This window comes from Sphaerodactylus townsendi, linkage group LG05, assembly GCF_021028975.2.
Source record: "Sphaerodactylus townsendi isolate TG3544 linkage group LG05, MPM_Stown_v2.3, whole genome shotgun sequence".
NCBI lineage: Eukaryota > Metazoa > Chordata > Lepidosauria > Squamata > Sphaerodactylidae > Sphaerodactylus > Sphaerodactylus townsendi.
In genome coordinates, this window is record NC_059429.1 from 63,328,121 (window position 1) to 63,346,717 (window position 18,597).

Consider the following 18,597-nt stretch of genomic DNA (forward strand, 5'->3'; position numbering starts at 1 on the left):
TGGAATGTGAGGTGGGGGAAGAAAGATGGCATGATCCTGCATGCAATATGGAGCTTGCTCCATCCCACATGCAAGATTGCCCCCTGGGGGCCTTGAAAAGTGGGGTGGGGGAAGGCAGACGATCCTGCATGTGGGACAGAGCACATGAAGATTGCTCTCCCAACCCCATTTCCTAAAGCCTGCAATCTTGGCAAGCGAGGTGGGGGAAAAGACAGCACAAGAGTGTGCCTATGGAGTTGGGGAAAACTCTCCCCATCTTCACAGGCACCCTGCTGGCTTCTCCCTGCTTTGCAAAGCCTTGATCTAGCTTTGCAGACTGGGGGAGGGGGTGTTTATCAATTTGGGGAGAACTCTCCACTTCTTCACAGGCACCCCACTGGCTCCTCCCCATCTTTGCAAAGCCAGGATCCCAGATTTATAAAGATTTGTAAAGGGTAACAGCAGGGTGCCTGTGAAGATGGGGAGAGTTTCCCTCATCTCTATAGGCAGTCCCACCCCCCCACCCCCATTTGCAAAGCTGGATCATGACTTAGCAAAGAGGGGAGCCAGCAGGACCAAGGAGAGAGGAAAGACAGGAAGAGTTGCCCTCCTACGAGGGCACCGTTCCCACCTACAGCTTTCTAGAACCTGTTTTATTTGTACAACAAGCTTTACTGCTCATAGAATCATAAAGTTAGAAGAGACCACACAGAGCATGGACCTGTGGCTGTGTGACATAGAGACAGTGTTGCAGGAATGGCTGGGATGTTAGAAAGCATTTGGCGAGAGCCGGGGGCAGGCCTCTGTTGCTCTTGTGGCGGTTGGCACATGGGTATTGATTTGGAAGGGTCAGGGGAAAGGAGCTAGGGAGCTAACTCTCCCCCCTGCCCGTTTTGACTGGTCGATGGCGGCAAGAGGCAACTGCCCTGCCAAACAGTGCAAAGGGGGAACACCTCTTGCCAGGAGTGTCTGCCCGGCAGAGCCCCTCAGCAGAGTGAAGCTCCAGTACGGGGCATCCATCCGCGGAAGCTTCGCCATGATGAAGACGCGATCAGATCAAGACCCATACTAGGCCTCACGCTTCCATTTTTTTGTTTAATAAAATGGTTATGGCCAATTGATTTATCCCAGCAGAAGTATTGTGTGGTTATTGGGAGAGTGTCCACTCAGGAGATTCCCATCCTCAGACGGCAAAGGTCTGCTGTTCAAATTCCTGGAAGTCAGTGACCAGAAGAGACTGGAGTCTTTGTTGTCAACTGCAGTGATCAGACCACCACATGCATTTCCTCTCTTTTCTTTTTGCATATTATATTTTTGTATTCCTTTATGATTCAGCAATTCCTTAAGGACTCCCATTGTATTATTCCATTTAAATTCATGATGTTTGCGGTGAATATCTTTCTTTAGGGATTTATTCTCTTCATCAAACCTACTATTGTGTCTATTGGTTTCTTGATTGCCTGTGTATTGCTTAATGTATAGAGGTTCAAAGATAGTAAACAAGGAATATAGAAGAGAGATAGAATCATTCAGTAGGGTTGCCAGCTTAAGGCTGGCCACTGGTGGGAAATAGGGGAGGGCAAGGCTACCAGTTCTATTTGGACCAATTACCTTACATCCTTCCAGTGTGAACCAGAAGTGATGTTAATGGTTTGAGACAATGCTCGATGGTTTTAGCATAGTGTTTTGGACAAATGCAAGAGTGTTGCCCCAATACATTGAAATCATTTTCAGTTCATTCCAAAACTGACATCATGATGCCACTGGGGATGGTAATTTTCCCCCACCCATTTCCCCCACTGGCCTGTTGATGAGTGGCAAGGAATGGACCCCCATCAGAACATCTCCCACTATAGGTTAGACCTGCCCCCTCTCCAATCTGCAGCAATTTGTGTGCATGCAAATTAATGTGCTCTTTCATGAAATTGGGTCAGCTCAAAATTAGGAACCATGGCAAGTAGGCCTCCATGTGTAGAGTTAACTGAAAATATTCTGTTAACTGTGTGGACATGAAAGAGTGAATCTGTGTATGCAGTTGTCCTTCCTCCTGCTAGCTCTTAATGCCTGCACACTGCTACAATATTAGTTTGAATGTTCATCTTTTGTGGTACTGCCTCTTCTATGCTTTAGTGTGCTTCTACCAGTTTGTCCATTTTTTAAAATGTACCCTTACAAGTCGCCCAAAGGATGGATTTGTGGCAAGTTAGGCTGTCAGAGCAAGGAGTAGGATTCTAAAGCTAGTATATTTGTGAAAGTTCAAATTCTTTGCTTTTTAGCACTAGATTATACTTTGTTCTGAGTCACATTCTGGAACACAAACCATTTGTATGCAAAGCATATAGAACCCCTCAGTACAATCATATAGCTCTGATTATAGCTTACAGTCCAGTAGAAGCTAAACTAGCCTGAAGGCTCATTGCCAATTAAATGACTTTATAAGGTCAAAATAAAGGTTCCGAAGCTATTTCCTTCAGCTTCATCAATGGTAGTCATTTAACGCAAATTATTGAGTAGAGCTGCATAAATGATAAAGAACATCAGATCTGAGGAAAGGAAAATGGAAGTGTCAGAGCTGTTGGAAGATTCATCTGTAACTAGGCTATTGCTGAATTTCTGGGTGCCTGTCTAAAAGCAAAATGACAGCATTACTTAAAGATGGCAAAAAATATGTCAGCTTCTCACTTCATAATATTACCAGAGTCTAATTTTCATATGGCTGCAATGACAATAGATTGAAGTGATCTGATAAGTCAAAAGACATCTTGGTCTTGATGAGTTTTTCATCCAGTATTCTACCTAGGTGGCACGCATAGCACAGAGCTGGGTGCTGATGTAATATGTGCACATACATATTGAGTAGGATGCTTCTGTTGCATGCATTATTAAGATGAAAGGTATTTCTATTCATTATCTCTTTTTTATCATGCTGCAAAGGTAGTTATGCATGTGAAATCATTCATTTCTCCCACAGTCAAGAGCTGTGTCCAGGCATACATGTGAAACAGATGCATGCACTTGGAAGGCATTCAGGTAAGTTCTGTGAAGACGTAAGGGAGATATGGCTGCTTTTACAAATTCTGCTTGCATAGTTCCTTCCCCAGCCTCAGTAGTGTAGTGCATGATTTTCAGATCTTGACTTTGGTACTTGTGGCATGTCACATTATACAATCTAAATATACAAGGCATTTTAAAAAATGCCTGCTGATTCAGTATTAAGTGTTTGTTGAATAAATACTATAGGTTCAAATGGATGTATACATACATGTTAACTTAACCTTTCAGTTTGATATTTGATAAATGTGGGATACAACAGCCAGTGATGGTCAGGCAACTTTACTCCCTCTTGTATAAAAATGTGATTCCCAGTGATGGCAGCTGAAGAGAAATGGAAATAGCTTTTCCCCCTCTCTCCTTAGATTGACATATAGGCAGAGATTTATGCTGCAGCCCTCCTTGCCTTCAGAAAGAGGGACATAGGGTAGTATATCCCCTCCTGGCCTCAGCTGGAGTGGCATGCTCATACAAAAGGAGATAGTCCTTATGGGTCATATTTTGTTCTTGGTAGGTAATTCAAGATATAAAATGCTTCTGTGGCTGGTTAGATGACATTGCAGGCAATCTTTCAAAACAGGGTTGCTTGGAGTAGCTTAAAAACTATTTAGATTAATTTTCTTTAATTGCTGGAATTTTACATTCTATTTCTCCTGGGAAGCTGTATGTTGCTCTGCTTTAAACCTTTTACATTTCCGCACAGTTTCTCAAATATTGTTTCACAAATAGGGTGAATACTGATCTTTTCTCATATCAATGTATAGTCTTTCAAGATACTTCATACTGCAAAGAATAAAACCCAAGGGGGAAAAGAGATTGACAAAGTGTTTACAGAATCCTAACCATTTTTAAAAAACCAATGCAACTGTGGGAAAAGCCTTCCCTACAATAATGTTAAACCACTGCTGTTTTCTTGAAGGGAAACATTGTTTTTTATGTCCTATAGATAAATCCCATTATTTGTTTTGATCAAAGCAAATACACTCACTTTGAGGCTTTCGGTACATGCAAATTGCTTTGTTATACACATGCATTTGTATTTGCATATATTTGCAAGGAGACTTGAGATTTCTGAAACAGTGCCTTATATTTTTGATGGTGCATTGAATTTAAAGTATCTCTAGTACTTTTGAGGCAACTGAAGAGATATTTTAACAAAACTCCTTTACAAAGGAAATCAGTATTGGTTGGTCAGTAAATTGACTGTAAAGCTCTGGTGTTGTGCTGTGGCTCACCCTGGCATATGAGTGCCTTTGAAAAAGTCATTTAGGACTCTGAAACTGATTGGTTTATGAAACATATTGCTATATGTTGACCTAATCTCATTCAACTCATTCAACCATCTTTTTCCTTAGTTTAGTTTCACAGATTAAATTAACTTTCCATCTCAACTCCTATTAATTTATCAATACTAAGAATCCAAATATATGAACATCTGGTGTTTTAGATGTTTTACATTCAGCCTCCAAGTTGTGTTGGTCCGTTTATACATACACAAAATTAGGCTGTATTTTGTATGTGTAGAGGTACACGTACACACACATTTTAAAAATGTATGAGCCCATTTGCATTGCAAGTCTCTTTTTTGCTTTGTAAGTTTCCTTCATTATCAAGGCTTGTTAATGCTATTGATGACAAGGTTAGATAATTATGGCCTTCTTCATTAAACATCCCTTTGTAATTAATACACTGCCTCTGGGTTTAAGACCTCTCACTCATTAAGCAGTATATAGAGCTTCAAAAATATTAGCAGAGCAGATTTTTCTACCCATCTAATATCTGTATGGCAAATTAAGGTCATTGCTGTTACTTCTACTACATGACACAGTCTCAGCAAAGTGTTGCTGTTTGTCTTTATGAGAGAATTTAATTGAAGAGGGTTTTCAGAATTCAAATAGTACTTAGCCAGTAGTTTACAATATGTTATAACCACTTGGGAGTTGTCAGTTCTAAAGAAAATGAATGTTCCTTCTACATTCCTGTCCACATACTTGGATACATACTTGTACATTTACATTCACAAAGTCAACATTGGATAATGTTCAGCTCAGGTAGGAAGGTTTATCTCATCTCCTCCTGGGTGGGTAAGGGGCAGTATCATTTCTAGACCCCTGCCAGGATGGGAGATCCCCCACGTCAGGCACCCTCTCGCCAGTAACATTCAGTCAACTGACATGTCTTACCAAGCACAAACTGAGGCCTAGTCCTCGATGCTGTCAGCACATAGATGTTGCTTCTGGAAGTGAAATCATTATGTTGCTGACAACATGGGAGATGCTCTGGTACCTGGGCAAAATTCTATGGTAAAAACAGCTTCTACCATAGAGTTTTTGCCCACATATCAGAGTGTCTACCACATCATTGGTGATGTGATGATGTCACTTACAGAAGTGATGTCAATTCACTGATGGCGTGTTTGGGACTGGTAAGACTCCCCACCCCCTACCCTGCCAGTTGTCAGGGGGTATCTGGAAACCTAGGGGGCAGGAGTAGTGAGGTGCTGGGCAAAAATTAGCAGTGACATGACAGCTTGATTCACCATTGAATTAAGCTGCTTTTTGACCTTAGACAATTCACTCTCTCAATTTCTCTGCCTAACATACCACACAGAGTTGTTACAAAAATAACAGGGTGGTGGGGAGAGAACCATTTACAACATCCATAAAGAATGGAAGAATAAAAATCTATTAAATAAATAAAAGCTGCAAAATGTTGTTTGGTTTCTTGTCTCCAATAGTTTTATATATGCCCCCTGTAGTCACAATATGTATCAAAATCCTGTGGCTTAACGTCTGTTGAGACAAAACAAATTTGTGTTTCTAAGCACTTTGTTCCCAAGCACAATGGGATTGAATTCATATTGAGAGTGCAGCTTGGAGAGAGGAGCAGCTTCAGTAACCCCGCAGTGTGACCAATGGGGGGGGGGGGTCCCTTCTGGGCCGTAGGATTGGGCCCTTAGTCTAAATATTGCCTCTGAATTTCCATATGTATTGATTCATGCAGTACTGTGAATTGTTTACCACCCATAAATCCTCACCTATTAACAACCAGACAGTGACTTATAGTTTATGCTTACAGCAGTTTTTTGTTTTGTTACCCTTATAATGGTCTCAGGTATGTAAAACAGTCTTCAGTCTGCTGCTAATTGTATTGTAGCTTCTATTTTCACTTTTGCATGTTGAAACTCATAGATATTCATTGTCACTGATTTTTTTCTACAAAATAATTAAATAGGCAAAAAACATTAAATTCAAAGTGAAATAAATGGATACATTCTGTACATGAACACATGAGAAAAGAAAGAATTTACACCTTAATAATGAAAATACTTGTTTTATTGTGTCTGTAAATGTTCAGTCAGCTACTCCTGGTTGTAACACTGTTCTGGTTGTCACCTTTAAAAATTATGTATACATTCTAGAAAGGACATTTTGTTTTGACCAGGCTAAAGAAGTGCTATTCCTCACAGGTTCAAGACTCAGTGCAATTTAGGTGTTTAGTTTTTTGTACTTGCCAAGCAATGCCAGATAGACATTGATCAGATTGGGAAAACACTGTGTTTTCAGTGTTTATGGGAGCAATGTTAAGTAAGCCCTATGTTGTTCAATGTGGTTTGTGCCTAGGAAACTAATAGTTCATAGCCCCTGTTTTTGTAACACACTCTCTCCTAAGGGGTTTATCTGACGCTTATGAGTATTCAGACAACCAAGGAGATAATCATAGAATCATAGAGTTGAAAGAGACCACTTAGTCCAACCCCCTGCTCAGTGCAGGATCATAGAAAGTGAAATTATTGGTATTCCTTTTTGGACATGAATATGTGTGGGAACATGTGTGGGAGTCCCACTTAAGTTGCATTCAATATATTTAAGCAATAAACTGTTTAATTTGTATCAGTAAAACTTCGAAGTTTTGTTTTCTGGGTGACAGCAGCCCTTGCCCACTAGGGTGATCAGAATCCTAACTGAAAGATGTTCCATGACTGAGATAACCTAATTAACAGATAATAACAAGGAAATTGCTGTTTATGTAAGCAAGGTGTTTATCACAAGTTCATAAATGCATCTGAACTTTAAAAACATGCATATTTATAATACGGTTCATAAACACTAAAATCACATAGACTTATGGCGTTGGCAAAAGAGTTATTGGGTTACAGATAAATAACTGATTTTTATTCAGTTCCTAGAAGTTCTGGCTGGAAATATGGCAACTTCACTTAAAACTTCACTTAAAACATGTTCTTGGGTTCCCCTTAAGAGTAACTTAAACATGAATGGGTCACCCAGCTTAATTGCAGCATTACGAGGATAATGAGCATATAATACTTGCTCTATCTACTCCTGGGAGAGGGGGAGGTGGATGGATCAAGCAAAGAGAGTTATCTTTTAGATAGGTGGATCCCAGGTAACAAAGAGCTTTTCATGATAAGGACTAGCTTCTTACATTGTGTTAGAAACCAACAAGCAACCAGTGAAATTGTTTTAGAACAAGTATTATATGCTCATATCCGCTCATCACTAGTCAGCAGGTGGCCATTCATATTTTAAGTTACTCTTAAGGGGAACCCAAGAGCATGTTGCAGTTCTAACATTGAAGTTACAGTGGCATAGATCAATATGGCTAGACTGGTAGCATCCAGGAGAACTCACAAGAGAGGTGAGTGATAAAAAGTACCTTTCTCAACAATGCCAATCTGCCTTTCAAGTGGATAGGCTTTCACAGGGCTTCTGAGCTGGGAATGCTCCCAGCACAGGCCTCAGACTCATGCTACCTGTTTTGCCTTAAGGAGGACTTTCAGGTAGCCAGGGAATTTCTACTCTGGATTGGGCTCGTAGCCTTTCATCAGAAAACCTGTGACTCTGTCAGAGTTCTGTGATACGTTAAGTTCAGACCACAATGATAAGTTCCCCTCAAGAAGATAACAGCTTCAGATGGTGGATGCTTCTCTATCGAGCTGCCTCACCTTCCCAAACTTTGCCCTCCCCAGGCACTACCACTGATTTCCAAGAGCTGTCCAAGCCAGTGTTAGCAACCCCAGCCTTACTAGGGAATGAGGTCTGAATTGGGCAGTATTAAGGAATGCTGAATTGGGCAGTATTAAGGAATGTTGTGTGGATTGTTCCTCTGAAGCAATTTAAATGCCATCTAAAAGTTTGTTTTATATATGACATTTGTGTCCTAATGACCTATTCAAAACCTGTCAGGCAATAAGACATATAGACCTTATCTTCTTTCATCCTAGCCCAGTGGGCTTTTAATGTTCCTTTCCACTAATAGAAAAAGTCCTGTCTAGTTTCTTATCCATTATTTAGAGTGTTAATGACTAGTTTGATTATATAGTGCATATTTCTGTGGTGTTTATCACTATGGCAGCTAGATGCTTTAATTACAGAGATTAAAATGCTAAACAAGAACAAAAAAGAACAGCTATAATTACCAAATCTGTACATCTGTGGAATACTCTTCATGCACTGCTTCAAGAGGGGCGCAGTTTAAGGGTTTTTTTCTTTTGGTATTATATGCTAGTTTTTGAATGCAAATATAAAGGAACATGCCATCTCTTGCCCTTGTTATATATTTGAACTGGTCAACTTGGCAGCAGGACCATTTCTTAGAATATGGTTGTATCTGAAGAAGTGTGAATCAGGGAGTGGCAGCACAAACAATTTCCTATCAGAAAATGGATGGTATGGTGAGTATAGGGATGACAGCCTCCAGTTTGGACAGGGTGCCCCTGGAATTATGTCTCATCTCCAGACTACAGAGATGTTCTCCTGGGGAAAAATGGATGCTTGGGGGTGGACTGTGTGGCATTGTACCCACTGAGTTTCTTATCCTCTCCAGGCTTCATCTCTAAATATCCAGGGGTTTTCCAATCTGGATCTGGCAACCCTACCCTCCATCACTCACTGGTGGCCATTTTTCCGATTATTTATTTACTTTATTTATACCCTGCTGTGATGGATTTCAGGACTTTACTGATCTGGAACAGAGCAAAGACTCCTGAAACCAAAGAGTTAACAACCAAAGCTTCCGATTGGCTGGTGGGAAGAATGCCTGTTCTTCAGTTATTAAGTTGTTCCAAAATAACAGTTTGGGGCAGGGAAAGCTTCAGAGACAGATGCAGAATTAACTGCTCTGTTCTCTGAGTGTGAAAGTTGTCTCTTTGTGAGGGGACAAATCAGACAGACAAGGGTGGTATGCTCTGAGCTCCCGATATAGCAGTGTAACACTGAAAACATACTGGAAATTGATATTTCTCTGGGGAAATGTGGGAAAGGTAAATAAGCTAGGAGGCTTATAGTTCAGGGAAAGGACTTATTCTAAGGGGCATCAGAAAGAAAAATCCTATTCAAAATTAGTTTTTGAAGTCATAGAGAACAGATTATCCTTACTCAGTGTTTGGTATAATCTGCTGGAATATTTTACCTGTGGGTCAAAAGAGATCTCCCGTAACAGAGAATGAGAGAAGAGAACTGAGAAATAACATGTAAAAAGTCTTTCAAACCTGACTGATATTTAAAGTATTGTAAAAAAAAGTAAGACATCTGTTGGAAATAATTAATTAATGAATTAATAAAATACTTGTAACCTCTTCCAAAAGCCTGAACAACTGAATGAGTACTTGAAACTGTGTCAAACTATATCAGCATTACCTTAATTGTAAAGTTTATTTATAGTTTAAAGTTTATAAAATTATCTTTTTATGTTAGTTACTTAGCCAAACCAAATAGTTATTGTAAATACATTTCATTTAGTTCATGTTTTCATCTGTTAAAAACCCTCTGGTGTCTAATTATTGTTCTGACTAGGAAAGTGTGGAGTAAAGAAAGGGACATTCTTCTGCTTTCAGGGTTGTTCCTTGAATCTGGAAAAAAAGAAGCCCACTTCATTTTTTTTGCGTGCACACACACAGTGTCCCTCTGGTGTGATGCCTCTATGTCTACTCACACTGTCAATGAAATAGTTGTGTGCACTAATCACAATCCCCTATATCCATCCTGTAACCCCAGATCTTTTGCTGATGACCAGGAGAGATCTGGCAACCCTAGTCTCAACCCAGGAAGTGCCTCAGAATAGGATGAGAGGGAAGGGAGGGAGGGAGTTGTCTTCACCCCAATAGATATAGATATATATGAAGGGATTACCCCAGCTTCCCTCAATGTCAGTCCCTGGGGAGTGAAGGGAATCTAAGCCTGTAGCCTGCCTAGCTGGATCCTGGGAGGCCTAAATGCTACTAGCATCCTCATCCTCCTCTGATATGTTCCCAGGTGCAGCCTGCTGACTCTGCCAGGCCCTGATGCTGCAGTCTGGTCCTTTCTGGGAATTACCTTGTCCTTTTCCCCTTCCCTGTGGCCTCTAGCTAGGCTGCCTGCCTCAGCTATGCCTGAGTAAGGCACCTCTTTCCAATATCTCTTTTGAAGCAGGAGAATGTGGGGGGTGGGGCTGCCATCCCATGGACAGGTTTACATCCTCCTCCTCTCCTCTATGTGATCTACATTCCAATCCTGTGTGAGGTGGGTTGGGCTGAGAGTGAGTGACTGGCTTCTCTGGTACAGTGATCATTTGAACTTGGATCAAGTCTAAGTGAAATCTAAAGTCAACAGGAGCAGCAGTGGCGTAGTAGTTATTATTATTATTATTTATTATTTATTTGATTTAATATACCGCCCAATCCCCGAAGGGCTCTGGGCGGTGTACATCATAAAATCACATAAAACATCATAAGCGTCCATAAGTTATAATAAAACAGCAATATAGTATATCAATATATCAGGATGGCGTCCTATCTAGACCTAGTCCCTTTAGCAAGAGGGGGTAATGGTCCCGGTGGTATAAGGGAACCATAGATCTTAATGATGGATCCCGTTGGCATTGGGATTCCAAAACCCTAGGGGAAGGAGAGGGGGGCACTCAAGCTGACCTGGTTTCTCTAAAAGCCCGGTTGGAATCAACCTCGGTCTTACAGGCTCCTGCGAGAGTGAAATCTCCTTCAAGGGTCCCTCAAGAGCCCAGGACAGCTGGTGGGAGAGTGTTCCACCAGGCAGGGGCCAGAGCCGTAAAGGCCCTGGCCCGAGTGGAGGCCAGCCGCATCATTGAGGGGCCAGGGATCTCCAGTAAATGGGTCTCTGCCGAACGCAGAGGCCGAGCTGGGACATATGGGGTAATGCGGTCCCGAAGGTACGAGGGTCCCAGGCCGCGTAAGGCCTTAAAGGTCAAAACCCACACCTTGAAGACGATTCGGAATTCAACTGGGAGCCAGTGCAGACGGCGCAACACAGGTTGTATGTGTAGTTAAGAGCAGGTGTACTCTAATCTGGAGGAACCAGGATTGATTCCCCACTCAGCTGCTTGACTGTGTTGGAGGCTTATCTGGGGAATTCACTCCAATACATGCCAGTTGGGTGACCTTGGGCTAGTCACAGTTCTTCTGAGCTCTCTCAGCCCCACCTACCTTACAGGGTGTTTGTTGTGAGGGGGGAGGGGAAAGGAGTTTGTAAGCCCCTTTGAGTCTCCTTACAGGAGAGAAAGGGGGGATATAATCCAGCTCTTCTTCCTCTTCCTCTTCTACATACACTTATTGTCTCTAGTTATCTGAGTCTTTGATTTATATAGTAAAAAAATCCACTTTCTTTTTTACTTTGTGGATGGTCTGTCATGTACCAAGGATGTCAATTTTGCCAGTGTTGAATATTCTATTAGTTTGTTCATCCATTCCATAAGATCTGGATGTGATCTGCTACTCATTTGTTTCAAACATAAATGTTGGAGCACCAGCTGCAGCATCTGTAGCCCAAAAGCATGGGTGTAGCCTTTGGGAATGCCCTGGCCCACCCCCACCCCTTGTGCAGGCATCCAATCAGATACCAATGCAAGGTGGAATGCCAGCCCCCCTTCTGACTTGGGCACCATAGAGGTCCATGATGCCTGGCTGCCTTCCAAGTTGTCCACCCCACCCATGCATTTGGCAAATACACCTGCAGGATGGGCCAGCATCAACTTGTACCAGCTCCAAAGAGTCAACCCCCTGCCCTTTGGATGGGGCTGTGACCTGGTAAAACCAACTGGCTAAAAATTGTCAAATAAAAATTGTGATTCTAAGAGAATCCATTTGAAAAATAGAAAATTTTTCTATTAGGAGAAGAACCGAATACTAACCACTTGAGGATAAAGTCGTCCACAAATACTTGATTTTTATACCACTATTCCTCAAAAAGCCTAGCATGGAGTACATTGTTCTCACTCTACCACAGGTTAATAAGTTCAATAATGCTGTAAAGTATGCTTGCTGTGAGATACCCTGGCAAAATATTGTTGAAATAATCCCACAGATAACTGTTGAGTTCATCACTAGCATATCTATCAAGCCATAAAATGTCAGTGCCTTGCACAGCACTAATACATATTATTCCCATAGCACCTGGAATGCATATAATCTATATTGCATATGGCTAGATTCCTGCTCATTTTAAGGAAGTTGGATTGTATTTACCTTTCTGAGGAGATTGTTTGATAGATTTTAATCTTTTCCATGTTATGAATCTAAGCTGAAAGAGAGGATTGCTCAAGGCTACCATCTGAGTTAATAACAGAATGGAGAGTGGAATATTTTTTTCCAGTTCAGGACCAACCATTGAACAACACTGGTTCTCAGGCTTAGTCTTTCAAGGACCTGTAGTGTATGACAGTGAGAACTCTTTTACATGCTACAGAAATTGCTGAAAACAGATGTTAGTTGCCTGTGGTATTCCAGTGTGAACAGCAAAGGAGAAAAAAAAACTATACACACAATAACATCTCTAGGGTGCATTGTACACAGAATAAGCCTTTCATATACAATGGAGAGAAATAAGCTTTCCAGCTTTGTGTAGATTCAAAAGGCTGAATTTCTTTCACTTTCATTGAAAAAACCAAGGCACCCACATGCAGTTTATGGAAAACAGAGAAGTTAACATAGAAAGTTGGAAGGGACCTCTAAGGTCATCTGGTCTAACCCTCTACACATTCCAGGAAATTCACAACTCCCTCCCTCCAACATCCCCAGTGATTCCGGCTGTATGTTCAGTCAAAGGCAAAAGGACTCCTGGCCTAGAGGAAAATTCCTTCCTGACCCCAAGCAGTTACAGATCTCCTAACCATAATAGGTTCCAAACTACATTCTATCAACTTGTCAACAAGAATATCATGTGGAACCTCATCAAAGCCTTACTGAAATCATGACAAACTATGTCCACAGCATTCCCCTGATCCCAAACGGTAGTAAAGTTAGTCTGGCATGACTTATTCTTGAGGAACTGGTGCTGGTTCTTAGTAATCACAGCCATCATTTCTAAATACTCAAGGACTGACAGTTTGATTATTTTTTAAAAAAAATTTCCAGGTACAAGCAACAAGTTAGTACTTACCTGGATCTTCCTCTTTCCCTTTCTTAAAGATGGGGCAACATTTGCCTAGCTCCAGTCTTCTGGCACTTCACCTGTTCTCCAAGAATTCTAAAAAAAAATAGACATATGATATAATAAATTGTTAAAATTAGTATGAATACTAATTTTTCATGCATTACAGCTCCCATTGAACATCATCTGTATCCTTACCAAATATTGATTTTTTGCTGCTGTTTCTGCAATTGGGTCGCCCCTTCTGCAGTTATCTTAGTTTCCTTTACCTATGAGTCTCAAAGCAAAATCAGAAAAGATCACTGTCAACCTATAGCAAATTTCAGTTTATATGGACTTTCATCTTTGACTCTGACCACACACACCCCTCCCCCTGTGTTACAGAGGTCTTTTCCCAGAATGAGGCATGTTCATATGCAAGCTTTATCCTCCTGAAAAACCTGTTGGGCAATATGTTATGCTGCAATAATATAGTGTAGGTATTCTCCAAGGCATTTTATATTTTGTTAAATAAATGTTTATTTGAATGTATGGTGTAGCGATTAAGAGTGGTGGACTCTAATCTGGAGAACCAGGTTTAACTCACTGCTCTTGTGCATGAAGCCTGCTGGGTGACCTTGAGCTAGCCACAGTTCTCCCAGAACTCTCTTAGCCTCTCCTACCTCACAAGATGCCTGTTGTAGGGAAAGTAAGGAATTGTGATTGTAAGCCACTTTGAGACTTCTTACAGTAGATAAAAGTGCAGTATAAAACACTCATCTTCTTCTTAAAGGTATTATCTTGTTACCCCTCCTCACTTTTCTGAGTGGCCAGAAATTGAAAGGGCAGAACTTTATCTTGGTTGGTTTCCTTTCAAGGAAAGAACACTTAAGATATTTTCTGTAGTATATGTAGTACATTTGTGGTGTTCTTGTAGTATTTGTTTTATTTTGTAGATACACAATAACACCTGTACTACAAAAACACAAGTGTACTACAAATACTATAAATGAAATCCAGATGGAGGCACAGAAATCCACCTGCAAGGTAGAGGGATCCCATATCTCCAGTCAGCTCCCAACAGAGATTGTCTGCTTCTCCTTCTGCTCTAAAACTCACCTGCCCTTCCTTCATCTGGAAGCAGGAAGCACCTCCTCCAAGCTGTAATGCTTTTCTAACTATTAAGGCCCACTAAAGAGAGATATACATCCATTGGGAAGCATTTTACTTTTTTTGTCATAGACCATGTCACTTTAAACCAAGCTTATAGGACAAACTTATTCCTATACATAATTCGCTAAGGGTTTGGAATGTCCAACAACAAACCCCCAACCAATGGGTACCCAGGACTCCCACTGGTTGGAAGTGTGTCCCTCGTATTCCAACCACCTCCCATCTCCCTTCCCAAGACCTTCAGGGAAACAGATCACATGCTGGGAAACAAAGGATTTCCCTCCTCCTCCCTCCCCTGTTTCTCCAGTCCCTCCCCTGTTTCCCACACTGCACAGGGCTTGAAAAACAAAGGGGGATGGGGGACAGCTTTCTTATGCTCGTCCTCTCCCCCCATCTAGAGCCCATTTTATTTCATTTTAAAATGGGCTTTACTGCTAGTTCACAATAATCATATGCCAGAATCACAACAATGTCTAAGTTATTCAGCACTAACAAGTAACCATTAATATTGTTTTAATTGGACAGTTAAGTGGTTGATTATTTTAGATTATTTTAGCTGACTTTGAAAAATGCCAAGACTTTGTTGTGCTCTGTGTGACAGGACAGATGACCTCTGAATGTACTTTGCCCAGTGGTCATTCCCACACAGCATAAATGTAACATCTTAAGGACATTTTTAAAACCTTTTTGGGGAAGAAGTTCATACAGCTCCCCCCCCCCCCCAATGTCTTCAGAACGTTTTCTTCTCTCTGTCTGGGTTTTTCAAAAATCACTAAACTGGTTATCTCCCCACACCCCTGGGTTGAAGACATTTCCTGCCTGCTGAGCAAACAAAAGCAGGCAGGAAACCATTTATTTCTCTTGCTCAAATCTCTTCATTTTCACAGTTCTCAACCTCCATTTTAGGTGCTGTGGTAGTTTCTCCTTGAAATTTCCCCATGGGGGTTTCCTCTGCCTGCACCTTTCCATGGAGAAAGTAGATGAATAAATGTATTGTCGAAGACTTTCACAACCGGACTCAACCAGTTGTCGGCTTTCTGGGCTGTGTGGCCTTGGTCTGATAGATCTTGTTCCTAATGTTTCGCCTGCATCTGTGACTATCTTCAGAGGTGTATCACAGAGGAAAAAATGCCAGTCAGCTCACAATGCCAGAAAGCCCACAACAACTAGACAAATAAAGATTTTTTTCCTAGTGATACTGTACAAGTGTTGTTTTTCTCTTTTTTTGCGTTGAGGGGTATGTCTGTGAAGCTACAATATCATTAGAGAAGCTGCAATATGTGCTTACTTGTGTCATTGTAGCTTCACAAATATATACTTAGAACCAAAAAAAGGGAAAACAATACCTGCACGGGGTCACTAGGTAAAACAAACTTTATTAATTTACTTTTTATATGGAAATTACACACAGATGAGCTGCAAGTAGAGGAAACCTCCATGGAAAACCTTCACCAAATGGTGGATCTCTGCAGCAACGCACAAAATGGTGAGTCAGCTATGAAATTGACCAGAGCTCTGTTGGCCAGCAGGCAGGAAAAAAATAACCATTTTGGTTGGCAATACTTGTGTTCTCTATACTGTGGGGACACAAAATGCCAAAATTGATCTTTTTAAAATGTCTGCAGGATGTTTTATTTTTGCTGTGCGGAAAGGACCAATTAAATAATCCTATGGTGCATTCTTTCTGTCTTTCTCTATTAAAGTAATATTTAACCCAAGAGCTCACTTACATGACTTTATGAGCTCACAAGACCTAGTTGAGCAATTGTGAACTTTTGAGAGGCTTAATGGAGTTCAGCTCGGGCATAGTAGGCAGTTTTCATGTGACCAGCTCCACAGCAGCAGTGTTATTGGCTGATTGCCACTGCAATGGTTTATATAGTTGGGTAAATGGAGTCTATATAGTTGTGTAAATAGTTGTGTAAATGGAGTTTGAATCTGTTGGCTGCTGTGGGTTGATTTTGGCTGTGAAAACCTTCAACGATACATTGGAGTTGGAATCCCTGCCAGCTGCAGAGAATCCTGACATTAGCAGCCCCAGATAAACGTTCTTGTTATTGATAGTGACATACAAGCCATAACACTTCCCTCTTTCACTAAAATTCTTTTAAAATAATGCATCAGCAGCAAATATAGTTCCTTCACTTCACTGAACATAGAATTTCTTGGATGGACACTCCAGCTTTGAGTTGAGGGCAAAAATATCGGCAGAACCCAACAGACAATGAACATACAGCATGCCTATAATTTCAGATTTCAAGAAAGTAGTAAGAAATGTCACAGGGAGCTTTTCATGGAATATTTAATTAACAAAAACAGCTACAGAAATGAAAAACAACATCCAAGCAATTACAGTGTTCAATAAAGCAGCTCTCAAAGGATGGAGCAGGAGTGGATTAATGACTGACTGGCATTTAAATTTGTTATCAACCAATTAGGAAGACTGGAGTAGATTTACTTCTCTTGGGACTAGGATAGAGGAATGTATCATAACTATATTATTGTTTTTCAGAGCAGGAAACTTAATTATATAGTAGTTGGTGAGGCCATTTCAGGTCTCACCTTAAAGACCTCAGAACACAATCCAGTTTACTGGACAGTTTATTAAACTGTATTTGGCATGCCTCTAGAGTTAGTTCACCATTCGTCATGGTAAAAAGGGTGATATGTTTTGGTTGAGTGGGAAAGAATTTGAAAACCATATAATTTATAAAGTTGTGAAATATGCTAAGGACATTTAAATAGAACAGAATAAACAATCCATGCCTTATTTATTTCTCAGGTCAAATATATTAAAAGGGAGCATTATGTGTGATTGTAGTTCTTTCAAATGAAAGACATGCCAAAATAACCTCAGCTGCTGCTGCTGCTGGTGGTGGTTGTGATTAATTGATTAATTGATTAATTGAATTTAGTGTACCGCCCCATCCCCGAAGCTCTGGGTGGTTTACAACAATTTAGTAGAATGAATAAAATGGAATTAACAGTACACAGTTGGCATTTTTTCTAGAACTAATGCTTAATATTGGCTAAAAGAGGGAAACCTGCAAGGATTTTTGAGAGAATAAAAATAAAGGATTTTTGAGAGAATAAAAATAAAAATATTTGCTCCTTCACTCTATCCACACTTGTTCCACTTTTCCTTGGTTGTTCACACATCTTCCTTCCCTTGCATCGACTTGCCCACTTGATTGGTTTCAGAGGCAGAGCTGAGCCAAACTGCGCCCGGTGCACAGTCTATATTTACTGCCCCCCTGCGGCATCCCCCTTCCCACACTTACCTTAGTTTCTTTCCTTTCCTTTTCCTAGAACTTTTTCAGGCTGAAAAAAAGGCCTATTCACAGCTCAGGCTTAAAACGGCCTGATGGGAACTATACTTCCCAGGAGACCTTGTGAGCCCCAACCAACCTTTCCTTTGTCTGCCCTCCTGTCCTCAGCTATATTTATTTTCTTCATTTATGCCCCATGATTCTCCACAATGGGAACCCAAGCCACTTTATAATGTTCTCCTCTCCTCCATTTTATCCTCATAACAATTCTGTAAGGTTTGTTAGCCAGAGTGTGACTAGTCCGAAGTCACCTAGTGAGTTTCCACAGCAGAGTGAGAAGTTAAACTTGGGTCTCCCACATTCTAATCTGAATCTCTAACCCCTATACTACCCTTTCTGTGTGGAGTGGTTGATGTTGAGCAGCAACAAGCAGCCAAGCCTTGATAAATCATACAGATCATGTGGTAGCAAGCTGTCAGATGGTTGCTATCAGACCTGGTCCCAACACTGACTTTTATGGACAAAACCCAAGACTTGAAGGATGGCAATACAATTTTGGTTGCCCAACATCCCTCACAATGGACTCTGAGAAAGCATTCATTTCTTAAAGGGGCAGGTGCTGGTGCTATTATTTTGGGGTTGTTAACCCATGTGTTTTTTTCTGCACACCTAAGGATTTTTTCAGGTTTGTAGAAATCCTTTCTCATTTGTTCTCTCTAGTCTCTGGATTTGTGTCTACTTCTCAA

General features: G+C 40.9%; 1 protein-coding gene across 7 annotated transcripts in view; it reads left to right on the forward strand.

The window, feature by feature from the left end:
• Positions 1-18,597, forward strand: part of DAB1 (DAB adaptor protein 1) — an 833,814-nt gene that overhangs the window by 118,537 nt on the left and 696,680 nt on the right. The gene's annotated exons all lie outside the window — the stretch shown is intronic.